The sequence below is a fragment of the Phasianus colchicus genome, chromosome 10, assembly GCF_987193195.1.
Source record: "Phasianus colchicus chromosome 10, bPhaCol1.hap1.1, whole genome shotgun sequence".
NCBI classification, from domain to species: Eukaryota; Metazoa; Chordata; class Aves; order Galliformes; family Phasianidae; genus Phasianus; species Phasianus colchicus.
In genome coordinates, this window is record NC_143445.1 from 14547369 (window position 1) to 14564907 (window position 17539).

General features: G+C 42.9%; 1 protein-coding gene across 7 annotated transcripts in view; it reads right to left on the reverse strand.

The window, feature by feature from the left end:
- OSTN (osteocrin) overlaps window positions 1-17539 on the reverse strand; it is an 84007-nt gene that overhangs the window by 42915 nt on the left and 23553 nt on the right. Inside the window, exons 1-2 of one of the 7 annotated variants that reach the window (XM_031603409.2) lie at window positions 16045-16174; window positions 7013-7101 (exon numbers count right to left, since the gene is read on the reverse strand). The exons of 1 other annotated variant lie outside the window; for it this stretch is intronic. The gene's annotated coding sequence lies outside the window, so the exon portion shown is untranslated. Of the gene's footprint in view, window positions 1-3254; window positions 3431-7012; window positions 7102-8609; window positions 8674-10992; window positions 11015-16044; window positions 16201-17539 lie in introns of those variants that run through there. 5 more of the 7 variants (XM_031603407.2, XM_031603411.2, XM_090147391.1 and 2 more) reach the window with 5 other exon arrangements.

Here is a 17539-nt window from a genome sequence, read left to right on the forward strand (position 1 = left end):
AGTTTAAAGATCAGAACAGCATAGAGAGCCAACATGCTACTCTGTTTGGCAGCCCTGCACCTCCCAGACAAAAAAGGATGTATCTGCTACTTGCCTGGACAGCCCATTCTGGGCACCTTTTAGAAAACCCAAAGGTGAGGGCAAATTGCACAAATCTGAAAAGGAACACAAGACAAATGCAAGACTTATTTGACTGTAAAGGATGCCAACAACACTGAAAAGGGATCAGATCTCTACTGCAACCAAAACTCAAACACCAATGGTTTCAGTGATTGAACAGTTCAGACTTGAACAAAACAGGGTGCATATGTGCAAATACACTCATACAACACTAACCTCCAAATACTCCCAAACCCAAATGACATCAAGATTTTATTTAATTATTGTATTTTAAAACCCTTGATTTTCTTGTGGTGGGGGCCTCAGAACCATTGGAGACCTTGGGGGGTGGAGGGGTGCCAAAGGCAGTTGAGGCCTGGGAATATTTGCCAGCTGGACTATGAGATTTATTTTTGGTTCTTAATTTTTTTTTCCTGTTCTTGCAGATTCTGTGCTCTGGCTCACTGGGACCTGTAAATGCTCAGCCTTACAAACTGCAGACCTGGACGGTGCTGGGGTGTCATTCCCTAAAACTGAGAGGGCTACTAATGCAAAAGGGTGTAGTAGTTTGATATATCAGGAAGCCTGCCTTTTTACAAACTGCACTCAATAACCATAATTCCTATTGAACTTTGAAGACCCAATTTCACTCTTATTTACACTTCTTCAGCTTTAACAGCTACCGCAAACTTATACCAGGGATACAGAGTTTGGAATCTGGGATTCATTTCCTATTATAAAGAAAGAGAAAAAACACACTTTGAATCCAGCCATCTTGCAGACTAAGATTTTGTTCTGCATTTTTCCTTTCAATGCCACAGTCTCCTCTGCTCTTTCTGCCTACTTCCAGTTTCCAGACGAACTGCTGAGATGCTGAAATTCAAACTACGTGAATGCACACCATATAAAACAATCAGAAGGACTGTTGGTTCAATATCTTTCTACCTATCCTTCATGCATCAAAGCAAGATCCTCTGGTTGCCTGACACAGCAAGGATGACAGGAATTCTGCCAAGAAGTGGTAAGTGCCACAGAAGTCTGTCCCTGAGGTTGCTGCCCTCCATGAAGGTGTATGAGAGTGTCCTGAAGTCAATCCTCAGCTAAAGAGAAGCACAGAGCATGGAGAAGCCTCCATCACAAACAGCTGAAAACTCAGTTTGATGCAAAAGACACTGATCCTTTTCACCTGCAAAGAGACAACCATGTTTACCAACTGCATAAAGGAAGAGGAGTAAGGAAAGTATTTTGGATCACACAGGCCTTCACAATGAGAAAAGGCAGAGTAGAAGATCCTTTTAAGTAATAATTATGAGGCACTGTCAGAGGCCCGAAAGGAACACCAAGAGCAGGAAGAGGACACTAAGGATGCTAATAGACAGTAGTCACAGAAAAGTCTGGGAGAAATTGAGACTGAAGGCAAGGAACTACTAAAGGGAAAAATACATAATCTCATTAGCATGAGTCACTTCACAAGGGACTGAAAGCAAACTCACAGCTCTTGCCACTCTCAGAACAAGGCGCTACATACTTTATGTGGACAGCCTAAAAATACCTCCATTCAGCAGCTCTTGCAGAAAACTACATGTAGCCACTTTGTAATTTATTACCAACCATGTTTCTTAACCCTTTCATCTTTTCCTCATGAGTCAGCTCCTGCAATACCTGAAGCAAAACAGATCCACAGCTCAGATACAAGAGAGCTTGTCCTGTTTTATCAGTTTTATCTTTAGTAGCTCAGAACCAGATAGATTTTTCACAATCCTGCTAGAGAGCAAACAGGTAAAGACTTACGGGAAAGTAAATTCTAGATGAGCACTGCACAAAGTATTTACATCTTCATCCCCTTTGTCCTCACTGCATTTTCAGATCTATTCAACTGGACACAGTAAGCAAAACACCACTCAAAACCCGTGATCCTCTCTTGAAACTTTTTCTTCAGCCTACTGAAGATGTTCTTCCTTATGGCTTACTGACAGCACCCTTGCTACCACACTTCAGTCACTCCTTCCAGAAAGAACAAAACCTATCATCTGGAGGCACCACAAACATCAAATGAGGAACAGCTTGCACAAAAGCAAAAGCACGCTACATATGTGCTGTCCAAATTATTTGGCAAGTAATAAGTATACTAGAAAAGAACAGATAAATGAGGGGAAAAAAAATAGAGAAGTTATTTCCTTACAAACGTTATTCTTAATAAATATCTTGACTCATTTTCCTAAGAATAATTTGTCTGGAACATGGTACTTAGATTTTTTGGAACTTTTCCTCTGAACTGCTCTTCATGTACAACTTTTGTCAGAATTTAATTTGTTTTACTGGAACAGAGGACAGGAATTGCACTCACCCACTGCACAAGCAAGCAGCAAGCTTCTTGTTCGCTCACTGTTCATCTTTTGTGCTCCCTCTCTGTTTTAGACTTCTTTACTGTAACATACTTCTGTCCACGTAGAAATCCTAAACAGCAACTACAGGGTAAGACCCAAAATGCCCTAAACAAGAATAATTAGTGCATATAAAAAACACATAGCAGGAGTTGCTCTCTTACCACTGAATACAAGAAAAACTCCAAACAAGGGCCTTCTCCTCCTCTTATCCTCTAATTCTCCCCACTATATATATTCTTTCTGTACACAGTTTGATTTTCAGAAGTTTTTAGCTTATCTGTCTGGGACACACATCTGTGGATGACACCCATAATCTGTACTGTATGTCTTCTCAGAGCAAAGCTCCTAATGGCAAAGTTAATTAAGCACACGAACTGCATTTGGATATGCAGGCTCAACCAGTAGCCAATACACCCCATGTGCTGCCAATGCTTAGAAAGAAGATTTCCCTACCATCTTCTGAGTCTCTTTCTTTTCCTCCCCAGAGATCTGATGTCAGACAAAGGGAGATTAGAGCTTCTCTCTCTACCAGTGGGTCAGTTTCATTCCATTACATTAATGGGAATTGCAGGTGCACTTCAGCCCAAACATTAATTTCTTCAAACAGCAGAGAAAAGGCTACATGCACTTGGGGAGGAAGAATATACGTCCGTCCGTACAATCTCAGCTTTCGAGGGGAAATGTGCAGCGGAAAAAAAGAAGGAATGATAGGGGAAATTAAATTAAAATGCAACAAAAAGAATATTAGTAACAGAAGGGAACTTCTACCTGTGGTGCTGGCCAAAATGCTTTCAAGATGCTCAGAGAGAATTCACAGGTTTGCAGGAAGCCCAGCAGACTACCCAAATATGATGACGATTTGGATGGTTCTGGAGAAATTGCTCTATTTCTACAGCCTCAGAGAACCTAGCTGCTGAGTCCAGCTCTGACCTTGGTGACTCTCTTGTCCCTTGCTTCTCTGGGTTAACAGGAGCTCACCACAGAGTCAGGCAGGACAGCCCTACAGCATTCCTGCAGTATCTTAGCTCCCTGCCAAATGGTCTGGTACGTGTTCAAAGGCTCAGTGAACAAAGCAGAGCAGCACTCTGAACAACACAACTTCTTGATACACAATGCACTGTCACAACTGTATTCAGGTAAGATTTTCCTAGGCATTGTATAACAAGAACGTAGGATGTTGTTTCCACTTACAGCTCAAGCTGTTTGCTTGGATCTACAGAACTGTCCTCCTCAAGCCCAGTCAGACCTGCAATAGCCTCTCAGAGGATGGTTACTGTATACAGGCAGCCATCTCCAGAGCAGGCTACCTGGGAACTGCACATTTTTGTCCTCCTCATCCTGGTTATCTGACTTCCCTCTTTGGCCACAGCAGTGTTATTTATCATAGCACTACAGAGAACAAGACAGCAAGACCTGACTTGTTAACCACCTTTTGGCACTAAGAAAGTTATTAATCATCAATGACTTACACCACGAAGATCTCAAAAACGCTTACTCCTGGAATGATGCTCTTCTACGCCTTCTCAGTGACTTACCTTTATCTGGTCTTAGGCCCAACTCTTCTTCCTCGAGTTCTTCATCACAGGGTCAGTCTTGTCACCCAGCCTGCTCTGTTCTTTGCTTATTTGGTCTCTCACAAACCTTTATTAGATCACATAGAAAGAGCTAATCACTGCTGCCTAGTGTAAGCAGTGTACCCAATTGAGATCACTTCTCCCTCTGCTCCTAGACTCCTTTTGAGATGCCTTCCTTCACTGTCCTTTCCTTTTTCACTGATTCCTTGTCCCAAACAGTTCCAGTCTGCATTCAAGTCACTTTAAAAATAGAAAACTGCTTTCAAGATAAATAAATAACAGCCACATATAAATGACAGAATAAACTTCCTTTCCCATTTCTTCCTTTAAGTTCATGGAGGTTGCAGGGTTTCTGATATGAACAACAGTCCTTGGAGTAAAACTTGGCAGGTTTCACACCACTCATTTCTCTTAGACCAGCACAGGGCTGTGTGACATTAACAGCTTCCAGCCATACTATCGACAGGAGGAAAATAATTCCTTCTGTTAGCAATGACCTTCTAGCTAGTGTGCTTGCAAAGCATACTAAGTACTAACAGTCCTTCTTTACATCATTGATTTTTCCAAATCATTGTCAGGATTTCTGGTAATAGGTTCATTAGTCTCACAACAAAGAGATGATAAAGGTATCTGCTCAGAAGTAACCATCAGGAACTGTAGAGATCTCAAGGACATGAGAATGGTGTGATTTAAACAGTAGAAGACTGACTTGGTGCATGAACTGTACTGCACGGCATTGCTCTCCTCTCTGCGCTGTTATAAGCTGGGTCACAGTCAGGCTCACACCAATTAAACATAACTGACCAGATCCCAGACTAACCATGGACACTTCCCATCTTTGGGCTGTGTCCAAAGATCTTTGCAGTTTAGCTCCAAAGATCTTGCAGTTTCGTCACTTAGCTCTGCACAGTTCATTTCACTCCATTCTGTTTACTTTCACTCAGTGCACCCATTGAAGCTCAGTTACTTTTACTCTGCACGCTCATCTCTACTGATCACTACTGTCTTTAGCAACACTTATTCATATCTAGCACATTGAGAGAACGTCCACATGAGGTTACATTGTCCCGCAGTAGATGACCCTGAATCTGAAATAACATACTAGTGCTCTGTTCCACTTGCTGGTGAAAGACACAGAAGATGAGCCCACTGTGTAACTAGGCTCAAGCAGCAGAGCTACAGGCTCCATACCATATAGTGCTGTGCAATACAGCTACAGCAGTTTGTTCAGAACTAGCTCTAACTGGCAGTACTCTGTGTAGTGCATATTCCCCTGTATAGAAGTTTGATAGCTTTCTGCAGTACTCTGAGTAATTACCATGAAACAGACAAAGGTGACTGAAAACTCACCAGTCTTTGCATTATCTACAGCTACTATTTGACCACGTTGGGAAACTTTGTCATTCACACAAGTAAGCATCATTCATCCAAGTGAGGTCTCAACAGGGTACAGGGGTAGGATTACCTCCCTCACTCTGCTGATCATGCTTTTTTTGATGCAGCCCAGGATCCAAACACACTGCTGGCTCATGTCCAGCTTATCATCCACCAGTACCCCAAGACCTTTTCAAGAGGGCTGCGCTCTATCATTACATCCCCCAACATGGACTGATAATAGGGGTTGGCACAACCCACATGCAAGACCTTACACTTGGATTTGTTGAACCTCATAATGTTCACCAGATCCACTCTCAAGCCTGTCCAGGTCTCTCTGAATGGCATTCCAGCCCTCAGTTGTGTAGGCTGCACCACACAGCTTAGCATCATCAGCAAACTTGCTGGTCCCACTGCCAATGTCATTGATGAAGATACTAAAGAACACTGGCCCCAGAACTGACCACTGAAGGACACCACTTGTCACTGATCCCCATCCAAACATTGAGCCATTGACAACCACACTCTGGGAATGACCTCACAACCAGTTCCTCCTCCAAACAGTGCACCCACCAAATCCACATATTTCCAATTTGGAGAGAATGATATCACGGGAACCATGTCAAAGGCCTTACTGAAGTCCAATTAGATGACATCAGGGGCTCTTCCCTTGTTCACTGTCACAGTTATGACATAATAAAAAGCAACAAGGTTGGTCAGGCGGTACCTACCCTTGGTGGAACCATGCTAGTTATCCCATTGCCTAATCATCTAACACTTGGAACTTGCATGGCACCAACCACATCTAGACATGCTTTATTTCTTGCGTATCATGTGCTTTGTTCCCCCGTATCTATGTCCTTCTGGAATGTGAGGTTTCAGAAGTATTGTTTGTTCCCCTCCCTTCCCCCCCCATTTCTCTTACATGATAGCATAAAACAGAAATCACAACAAACACATGGTTTATCTCAAAATCCTAAAGAGCCAGGAATATGTCTAAGGTAAAAGGTCACAAGTTCAAGAGATTCAGTAATAGTGAGACCACTTGTGCTGTTCTCTTCTCATGGTCATTTTTAATATTTTGCTGATACTACACCTGCAGGCTGAAGCGATGGACCTCATGATCAGAGAAAAGCAGTTTTAACATTCTTGTGTAATCTTTTCTGGCTCGGTATTTCTGTTTATAGTATCACTAAGGAAACTAAACTTGAGATTGGTGATCTTTATTCAACATGTGCCTTCCACAAATGTGATCTCAGCTAATGCGTATCACTTCACTCTAGTGAAGTCATTCTTTCCTATTCAAATACCCACATAACCAGGTTAAACTGGAAGTAAACCACTGTCACTCTGATTAGCTTTTTATTCCCAGTACATAATAAGCTATAGTTACCTCCAATGGCAGGCTGCCAAGCTTTGGAACTATAGTACCTGTGATGCTAAGAAGTATGTGCTGTGTGTTTTCTCTCAAGATAACAAGTCACACTTAGCTCTCACTGCAACGTGTCCCAGCACTTCATAACAGTGGGATGTAACTACCTGTGGGAAACAAATGCAGAGGAACGTGATGCAACTCACCTACAGTCATGCACCTGGTCTGGAACAGTCACCAAGGATATACAGGTTAGAGCTTCTGAATCTCAATCTAATGCTTTCTTCAGGTGAAACTGTGAGTGAAACGTACCAGATAAAATTCATCACAGATTCTGCTTTAAACCTAAGCTCCACCCTACCCTTCTGCAGCCAGTGCAGAACCTCAAATACTATGCTGGCATTCCTTCACTTGATAACGAAAAACAACATTCAGGTGTATTCCTTTATCAGAACATCAGCATTTCTCTAATTGCTTAAAAATATGGTAGTTTTTAAAGTATCATTCACTTAAACAGCTACTGAAAGCATCCGACTTGTTTCTGCCGAGGACAACACCAGATTTTTCTTCAGCAGGTCTGGCTGACACTTGCATCACTTATCATGTACTGCAGCCAAACAAGTACATCAAATTTGTGTCCTTCCATGGTTCTCAAGAGGCATACGACCATTTTTGCAACACTAATGTTGACTATATCCTCTCAGTTACTTCTGGTTTTCTTGTGAGTTGACAGCACTCAGACACTTTCAGGCAGTATTAGATACCCCCCAGAATTGGGCCAGTAGCCACAGCACAGATTTGGCACACAATAAATATTAAGTGCAGTATCTCCTTGTTACCATAGCAACTTGAAAAACACAGTGAAAACAGTCCATCCCCCTGCAGAATTCCTGAGGATGAACAGACAAATACTTTTGAAATATTGAAACAAATATAATGATGCTTCTGAATTGCAAATAAATTCTACTTCATGCAGACATGACTGTCAGAAAGCCAGATGTTGTCTATTGATATTGAAACTTCCTATAATCCCCCTAAAATCCATTGGTTAACATGCAGGGAACTGACTGTACCAAAGCTTAAAGAAAGAAGAACAACATTGAAAGTTAAACATCTGAACAGTTTGGGGAAATACTGATTTTATTTTACAAAATATTCTTCATCAAGCTTTTGCTTTTTTAAAAAATAGGCATATCTATTTACTTCTTTGGATTGCGTAGTATAAACCTTATCCTACCATCTTAGTATACTGGATTCAAAAACCATAGAAGAAAGAACTCCGTTTGTTGAGCTTGGGCTCAAGGGTTCAGATAAGACCATAACTGCTCCAAAGGAGGCAGTTAATTGGTTCCAAGTGATATCAAAGGAGGATCAAAGAGGGCAGTCTGATACCTCTTCAGCTGCACTCTCCCTGATTTAGACTTAAGGGGCACTGCTCACAGTGGAAGACAGGAGTATCACAGCCTCTGCATTCAGATGAGCTATTACAGACTCACATAACATCTAGCAGCTTTCTGGTGTTGATATCTGTTTTCTCTGTTATTACAATATACTCCAGGAATATTTGCCTGTGGTCAGAATCAAAGTGACCATGCACAATACTCTGCTTAGAACAATACCCTCGTTGGCCCAGCTGCACTGCAGACTTCTCTTGTGGTCTACACCCTACCATGAGCCCAGGTTATTGTAACACAAAGGAAAACACAGCAATGACAGTGTAACAACAAATTCTTAGACTGCAACAAGTAAGGATAAGTTCAGATGCAACAGCTGTTGACACAGAAATGAAAAGAATCTGCTTACCCTTAGAAGGCCTCACATACAGAGGAATCTCCACTGAGATCCCCTTGTCTCCACTGCCAAACTTTGAATGAGGTCTGGGAAGGGATGGATTCTGACTCCACCCCTTCCAATCACTCAGGTACACTGCATGCACCTGAGCTCCCATGGGCTGGCCCTGCCTTCCCACCAGGTGCTCAATCACTGCTTCAAGCCATGACTTACATTTCTGCGACAGTTATTTTCTGGATCCATTTATAGCAATAATGAATACAGCCTCCAGAGACTATGTCACTTTTTGTCATCACTGAGGTGGGAGCATATTCAATTAGAAATAAAATTGAGTTGAACTATCATCCAAAACTTGAGTCAAAGCTTTGGGAGTTTGTAAACTGTTCATTAAAATTTTCTTCCCCAATGGCTAAAATTGCTGTTTGCATTTCAATGACTATTGTTGTTATTAAAGGTAGAGAATGCTACTCCAAATCCTATCAAACTTTCAAAGTTCATAGTAGCACAGAGTACTTAAATCTGTGACTGTGCCCACAGATTAAAAGGAGAAGTCTCAAATAAGCATGAAAAGATACTGATGGTAAATACCTTGACTGGTTCTGCTGACAAGAATAAAACTCAGTATTTCAAGTCAATCCATTTATGAACCATTCTATGACAATGGTAAGTGAACCTCGTTGAGGGCATGGCATCATCATGCTCTTCATTACTTGTCCTACCTTCACAGAATTCAAGCTTAGAAAGGACAGAACGTAACCCAGGATATCAGCCCCATCCAAACAAACACATCCCATGCTGTAGTTCCCACGCTTTTCTTTTTTGATAAATCCATACTTGAACTTTGCTGACTTTCTGTTAGAAATCTTTTCTAGGAACAGCAGTTAGACACAAAACAGCTATGTGCACATGCTCTCTGCTGTTTCACACTAGCATGTCTGGCTTTGACTTGGTTTTCCCTGGGGCTCCTCTCCAATCTTCCTACACCCTTCCCAGAGACAACAAAAGAGGACAGACACCCCTGCTCTGTTGGAACTGGACTACTGTGAGATCAAGTGAGGTAGCTATAAGTGCACTCAGTCTGCAGCACAACCAGATAAAGAGTCACTGAAACAAAATGTTGTCAGGTGCATACTGAAAAACTGCAGTTGTGTTTCCCACTAGAGAGCTTCTGATCATAAACCAGTGATCTAAGAGGAACATAAATGCCACAGGCTGTTAACAAGGTCTGCTCCCATCACAAAGATGCCTTTATCTAAACACCCTTGGTCTCAGACCTGGATTTTTTCACTGTAAGTCACATACGTGTCACAACAATTACCTGAATTGATGCCAAAGAAAATGTTTGTTGTGATTGCTTTGAATAGCTCTGCTTTAGTATTCTTCTTCTCGTTTAAACTATCCTTTACCTGCAAGCTTTTGCCTTAGAGTTCACAGCTCAGTAAGAAAATACATTAAGAAATCAAAGCAGTTTTTTCTAGGAAATTAAGTGGAAGTATTTCTTAATTTAAATATAGTGATGCTTTAAGCTGAATAGCTGACACCACCATAGGAAGAAGGCCGGCATGGGGTTTCACTGTGCACTTCCAACAAGATTCTTCCCTTGGTGTCAGAGAAGATTGCGGGCCTCCAACATGCTGCCCTGCCTGTATCCAAGGATCTTCAGAGCACAGTGTCACCCCCACCCAGTTCATAGTGCCTCCACACCAGCAAGTTTCTGCTGGAAAAGCTCAGTTGTGAGATAATCAGAAAGTGTAACACACAAGAAATTCTCACTGCATCAGTATTTCTTACAACCAAAGATAAAGCAGATTTAGAGTAAGGAGATATTACTGTGACCAGCAGAAGTTGTTCAAGCTGGCACAACAGGCACACACAGCAGCTCTGTGCAATGAAGAACAATGGAGTTTTCCAAACTAGAGATAAGTGAGCAGTCTCTGGAACCAGACACAGACAAGGCTAAGTCTGAAAGTGAGACTCCACAAACCCCTCACTCAGAAAGAGGACTTCTAAGTTTGGACTGAACAGCACAGAGATGAGACCAGCTCAAGCCAGCACTAAGTCCTGAGCTTCACACATCAAACAGAAATGTGCAAGCTCAAAGTGACTAGGTGAGTGCAGAACAGGAGATCAGAGCCAAGGAGTGAATCCTACAGAGGTGTAGGCAGGAGGACCCAGAGGAAATCATACAGCACATTACAGCCGTGGATCTCATAATGTTTTACAAGCGTTCATTAACCCTTCATGCTGCTGGACTCACCATTCACAAGTGTTCATTCCCTGTGAAGTGCAGGAGGAGTCTGCCAAGGGTCCTGCAGCACAAATCATCATTGCCAGTGCACAGCAGACAAAGCAGAATTTCAGATCTGTGCTGACCAGGCACACTCACACATCTTACCTTTCATCTTAAGATCACACAGTAGAATGAAGCTTATGGTCAGCCTGGAAAAGAAGCAAAAATGGTTTCCGAGTGCATCTGCTATCTTGAGACAAAGATGAAGATGGGCCTGAGTATACTCCTTCCTTAGAAGAGGCAACTGCCTTCCAGCAGTTCAGGAATACTTAAAACAAAGTTTCTGTTTCCATTTGCTTATTTTTCTCTTTTTCCAGCTTATCTCTTTTTCAGACTGTAAACTTGTGAGGCAAAGACCAAATTAAGTCTGAAGAATTCAGTTTGTCAGGGGAAAAATGAGTAAGACAGCCCCACAGAACAGTTCATCTATATTCTGGACAAAACAATACTATCACCCAAGTGATCACTACCCAGAAATGTATAATAAAATACAGAGACATGGTGCTGATCACCTACCCATGTGGTAAGACAAGAGAAAAGTTCTGTAGCAATTCAACTGAAAAGTACTCCTAACACATGGAAAGCTGGAACTGTGTAGTTAGTGGAAGATGTCCCCAAATACACCTTTGGTCCCACATTAAATTAAACTGACTTCAAGAGTTTTTGTTTTTCCTGGTGCTGTCATTGAAAAGATCTATGAGTCGAAGGGGAACAAAACCGAGCTGAGGCAAATAGACCACAGAGATGGCAAAGAGTCAGTAGGGCTTAAAGAAAAAAAATAAAAAAAGCCATAAGAGTTTATTTTAGTAACACAGGTTAGGAATGTTAATATAGATATCTATCTCCACACAAATACATATAATGATTTTTCACGTTGACAGCATCTGTTTAAAGATTATTTCTATGGCTGTTAGCCAAAGGTTTGGAGAAGTGTTATTTGGCCCTGTAAGTCACTATTATGGAGACAGACCACACTCCTTTGGGTTATTTGGTGTATATGACAACACAGAAGGGATTTTTTGCAAGGCTGGATCTGGCTTTCTAATTAACTCTACTCTCCCCAAGGCAAAGCTGACATCTGCCAGTGCCAGTCCTTCATTTGGTCAAATCCTTTCCAGACCTAGTATTGGCAAGCAGCAAATTCTCATCTTGCTGCTTTCCTCTTAAAGAGTTTCTTTCCTCTGCCTTTCACCTATGAGCAAAGGGGAAAGCTAAACCATTCAGCTTCTTTAATGCTGCTGATCTGCTGAAGTGTTCCATCACTCTCAAGCACTAGCAAATCTAATAAGCAAAGCAATGCCAACCATCTGGTGTGATAGTAACCCTTTCCAAGTAAACATTTTTCCCAGACTGATTTTTCCATTAGGTTCTTGATCCCTTTGGCATGAACTGTTCTGACTTTAATGAACTGAAATTTGAAGCACACTACCTCTTAAGGAAGAAAAAGTCTTCGCATACAACACAAAGTTATTGCTGAAAAGTGTTGATGGCTTTCCACGTGTGTATGTGTTATGCATACATGGGCAACCTCTGCCAGATGCAGGAGCATCCAGGAAGGAGCTGTGCATCAGAGATCACCAAATGCAGGAAGCAATGAGAAATATCCAAGCCATTGAGACACATTCTGTGGCTGAAGTAGCTGGATTTGACTCTTTCTATCCCTCTGAAATTTTAGGTGTTATATCTGCACGAGCAGGCAGGCAGAAGCAAAAGTACTTTTTGGAACCTGAGCATCATGAAGAACTGCCCCTCTTTTCTTTTGGGGCTGACAGTGGTGACGTGTGGAAACTCAGAAGAGTTTCTGCTACTTTGATAAGGTGGGATGGGCCACAACTAGAATTTTGAGCACAGGGGCAAATAATTACTCTGTGTTGTCATTTTTTTGGTAAGGAGAGTGGGAATTATCAGATCTGATCGGTTCAATGGCTAACTTCAAGCAAAAGTAGCAGGCTGGGTCAGGGCCCTTCATTGTGGAAAATGAATCACTAACCAGCCTAGAGATATTTCCTTGCATTAGTCAGAAGCAAGCCTGAAGAAAAAGAGTTTATTTCCCCTCTGTTTTTCATTTTCTATTTGTGGTTAGCCTTGAAAAACTAATAAACATGTAGTGTGTCTACCGCATAATTCTATGTTTGCCTGCACGTATAGTAGCTTTAGGGAGCAAACACCATCACTCATAACAACAGACCTTAAATCAAACAGACAGCCCTCTGTCTGCACTGAAGTAATCATTTTTTCTCTGGTGACAGTTTTCAGCCCCTAATAAATTAGAAATCAATCATAAACACGAAAACAGAACAGAAAAATATGTGTTGGCTAAAATACGTGTGTGCTTATATACACAGATTTAATACAGAGTGAGAATCTTTCCACAATTCATTCATTCTAGATGCTTTCCAACTGTGAAGTTACATCCCAAATCCTCTCCCACTGCAGTGAGTCCAGTCACACTGCAGAACGCTCCTGGAAATACACCAGTGTATTTCTGAACACATGTATTGATACTCAAACTCTCTGAAATGATTAAAAAAACTGCTGGTTTTAAATTGCCTATGGGTCTAATGCCAGTCTAACAGCCTGCCATTCAAATGTTTTTTACTTAAACTTAAACCAAAAGCTTATAACATGGTTATCCTTGTCTAAATACCCTTTCTCATTTCCAGAACTTCTCTCCCTCCATCACTCATGAGCCTAAATAACACATGACAGGTCACATTAAGCCCTTGTGTGACAGCCCTGAGACACTTCGTCACACAGCCTCAATTCCTCTGTTCAATGAATTCGTAATGAGTATTAGGAAAGGCCTCTCAAAATCAATCTGAAGCCCTATGAACATTCCTCAGTAAACTGCTTTTCAAATAAATGCTTTTGCTTTCGTGGCCAGGGAGATACAGGGCTGCGTTGGTTATCTAAGCAGCTGTCACAAACAGCAAAGGAATAGATACAAACATTCCCAAAGACAGATCCAGCACCTGTGCTGAATCACCAGCTAAACCTGCATGGTACAGCAGGCTGTGCAGGATACAGAAACATGAACAAAAGCAGACCCAGGGCGTGAGCTCATGGAGAGATTGATTCAGCCAAGATGCTGCTGTTGTTATCTTCAGTTTGCAGGGAAAAATGCTGCATACCTATGGGTTGCACACTATGCCGAAGTTCTACGAACTGTTATGCAGGTAGACAGGCTGGTGCAAGAGCCTAATGATGAGATACAGAACAATTTGTTCCAGAGTCCTGGTTTGTGTCCATCTCATCTCGTCAGGGGCATTGGGTGAAATTACTGCTAGCTGACATCAACAGCTCTTGCACTGTTAGCTTGCACCAAGACTCCCTCCCAAGATGTTTCTGATGTACAAAAATGACTTGATAACCACACACGTGGGTCTCACTGAAGATTAGCAGCAAGTAGCTGCTGTTGAACCTGGTGTAACACTCCTTGTTAACCGTCCCACGCGTGAGAGGCTAAACTACATGATGAATGCATCACAGGGGAGAAAACTCACACTCAAAAATGAAACTGTTTGTGCTGCTGTGGGGATAGCATTCTCTAGAGACAGTTAGAGGAGAAATCCAAACAAAAATACAACCTGCTGAGAGAAAAATGAGACCAAAGACAGCTGGTTTGATGGCTGAAGATACTCGCTTGGGTGTTTCTGTTCTGTGTGATGTAATACAGCAGAGACATGCTCCTCTTGAAAATAAGACCAGTATAAAATCTCTCAGTTCTGAAAACAGGTCTGTTGTGCCTCAGTTTCCCCTGCAATAACATCTGTCCACAGCCCCATTGTGTTTTGAAATGTAATGTGTAGATCAGAAAAGCAACGTTAATGCAATTGTCCATTTGCAACACTTGTCAAGGCCTATAGTAACACTCACTGCAACAAAAAAAATGTAACTATAGTAATAGAAGACAGCAGTTGCAAATACTGCTGTACATTCATCACCTAAGCAGACAACAAAGCATCAGCACCCAGTCCCAGTGCTTCTACCCCTTCATTCAATAGAGCTAAGGAGGCAAAGCCTTAATCACCCTGTTGGAAGGTGAAGGTCTGCAGGTGCCTAATTTAGCAAGAAAGGATTACATTTTGTGCTCATGACACTGATACAAGTAACACACATTACAAGGCACTGCTGCCACACAAAGAAAATGCCAAGTTGCTCACAGCTGTTACTACTATCCGAGTTCAGTGTAGGCTGTCTAGCAAGGAAGCGGGAAGACAAAGAGCAAGGCTGGATGTTTAACCAGCCCCAGCTGAATGTATTCACAAAGTGAAACACCTGAAATGTTGTCTGCAGTGTTAAAGACAGCATGCTGACCTTGGCTTTAATGCTGACTGCCTTAAGGCACAATGTATGCCCCTGACTCTTGCAAGATGGCAAAAAATAATGAAGCTTGCTATAGACAAAACAACAAACACCTGTAATAAGTCACTGGTTTGTGCAGTATTTAACACTCCCTATGCATAAAGGCTGCATGTGAAATCAGCCCTCATATCTCACACAATTTAAACCTACCCTTCTCCTAGACTGCTCTCAGTGGAGAGCTGAGCAGTAAAAACAGCATAGGATTTTCTCTCTCCACCTCTTTCAGGCACATATACTCTTTACCAGAGAAGCGTACAGCAGTTTTCACCCCCTGGATTTCTGCTTTCAGAGTTATAATCTGAGATTGCTTTAGAAAAACATACAGAGGAATTGAACCCTAGACTTAGTGGGCTGTTCCAGGAATATTTCGTTCCTGACAGCTTCCTGTGAAGTAATTGAAAACCCAGGATAGCTGTGTCTTGTATTGTCATGCTAGGATGTGCTGGATTTAAGTGTTACTGCACATGGTCCCATCAGCTGGGGGTGGGGAGCCCTGGTGCACCCAGTCTGGATTCTGATGGGCACCTGAACTTGTCTGCTAGTAGCAAAGTCTTTACAGCCTCCCAGAGAACATGTGTTTCTGTCTTTCTAGCTGTCCAGAAATTAAAATGAGGTCCCAGAACAAAAGAAACCTGATCCAGGAGGAAATTCAGATCTGCACTTGGAGTCAGCTCCAACCATCACATTTGCTTTATAAAAAAATAAAATAAAATAAAATAAAATAAAATCACACACACATATTACACACACATCCCTGCACTCCTGTGCACCAGTGGCTAGAACCTGTTTTACCTTTACTCCACAACCTTCCTGGTTCTATATTCGTTTCCTTACTCGATGTTTTCAGCGTGAGAGGTACGTGTGTCACTGGAGGAAGAGGCAGAAGGCCGCGGCACGGAAAGGACACCCCGTCTGTGTGTTCGGGAACCCTGGGCTCTGCCGTCACAACTTGAAACGGCTCCCTTCCCGCAGGACCCCCGCTATGGCCATGTGCGGGCTGCCCGAGGCCGCTCCGCGTGTCATAGCGCTGCTCCGCCGCCAGGCGGCGCTATCAGGGCGCCGCCGCCCGGAGCCGTGTGGACGCAGGGGAGACGGACAGCGAGGATGGAGAAGCGAAGGCAGCTGCTTTCTGCACTGCTGTCTAAGCTTCAGCTGGGGGACAAAACCTCCCTACTGGCACCACTTAGGCAGGAGACAGAACCTGAAGCCCCCGACTGCGGGATGGGGATCGGGAGCTTGGCCATGGGAACGCAGTCCTACCTGCAAGCTGCTTTTTGCATAAAGGAATGGGCAGGATATGCAGTGCTTCTTTATTTCTCACAAGGGCCTGTGATAGCTGGAAGGATGTGTGAGGAGGAAAAATAAAATGCTGGGAAGTGCAGACGGCTGCAAGTATGCTTTCTCTGGGAGTCACTGGGAGCTTATGCACAGCAGGAGAGAAGTGTGAGTAAAATGAGCATCACAAAGGAGGTGAGGCTGGGGGGGACCTCTCCTGTCTCTTAAACACACTCCTGAACAGCTCCTGTGGAAGAGGCAGACTACAAGCAGCCCTCCTGCAAAGCAGTCCCTCTGAAGACTGCTGCATGCACCTTGGGGAGCAGGCTTAAATAAGAGTGAGAGCAGGGCTGGGACAAAAGGAGGGAGAGACCAAAGAGCTTCACAAGAAGCAGGACCACAAAAGAGGCTTCAGTAGAGGAGAGATGGTACTTTCTCTCGCCCCAAGGTTGAGCCAGTAGGTGCCTCCCCAGGAGAGAGGGAAGGACTGTTCACAGGGTGCTCCTTTTCCCTTGGCAAAAGAGCAAGTGCATGTGCTAATGAATAGGACCCTTAGAAAAGGCAAGGAATTTTTTTCCTTGCTGCACATATTCAGAGAAGCAGAGACGTTTTTGTTGTTTTCTTTTTCTTCTCCCCCTGTTTGGGATTCTTTCATTTGTGATTTCTAATCATCATTCCACTCTTCTTTCCCCTCTTTTCTTCAGCCCACATTTGTGAGCCGCCCCCCGGGCTTGGCACCCCTCCAGACCCAATGAACTCTAGGAAGGCTTTTTCTTTCCCTTCCCCACCACCACCACCACCTTCTCCTCTCTATTCAAACTGAACTTGTGGACAAAATAAACGCTGGCACTGGGTTATTGTCCTTCCCCTCCCCATCACAGGGTTCTGAGAGAGGATTAAACTAATCTCACACATTGACTTGCTCGCGGGTGCTGGCCTGGACTCCTGCCATGCAACAAGATGGCATAAAATGTAATGTCCCAGCAGCAAGATTCTGCAGTAACTTCCTATG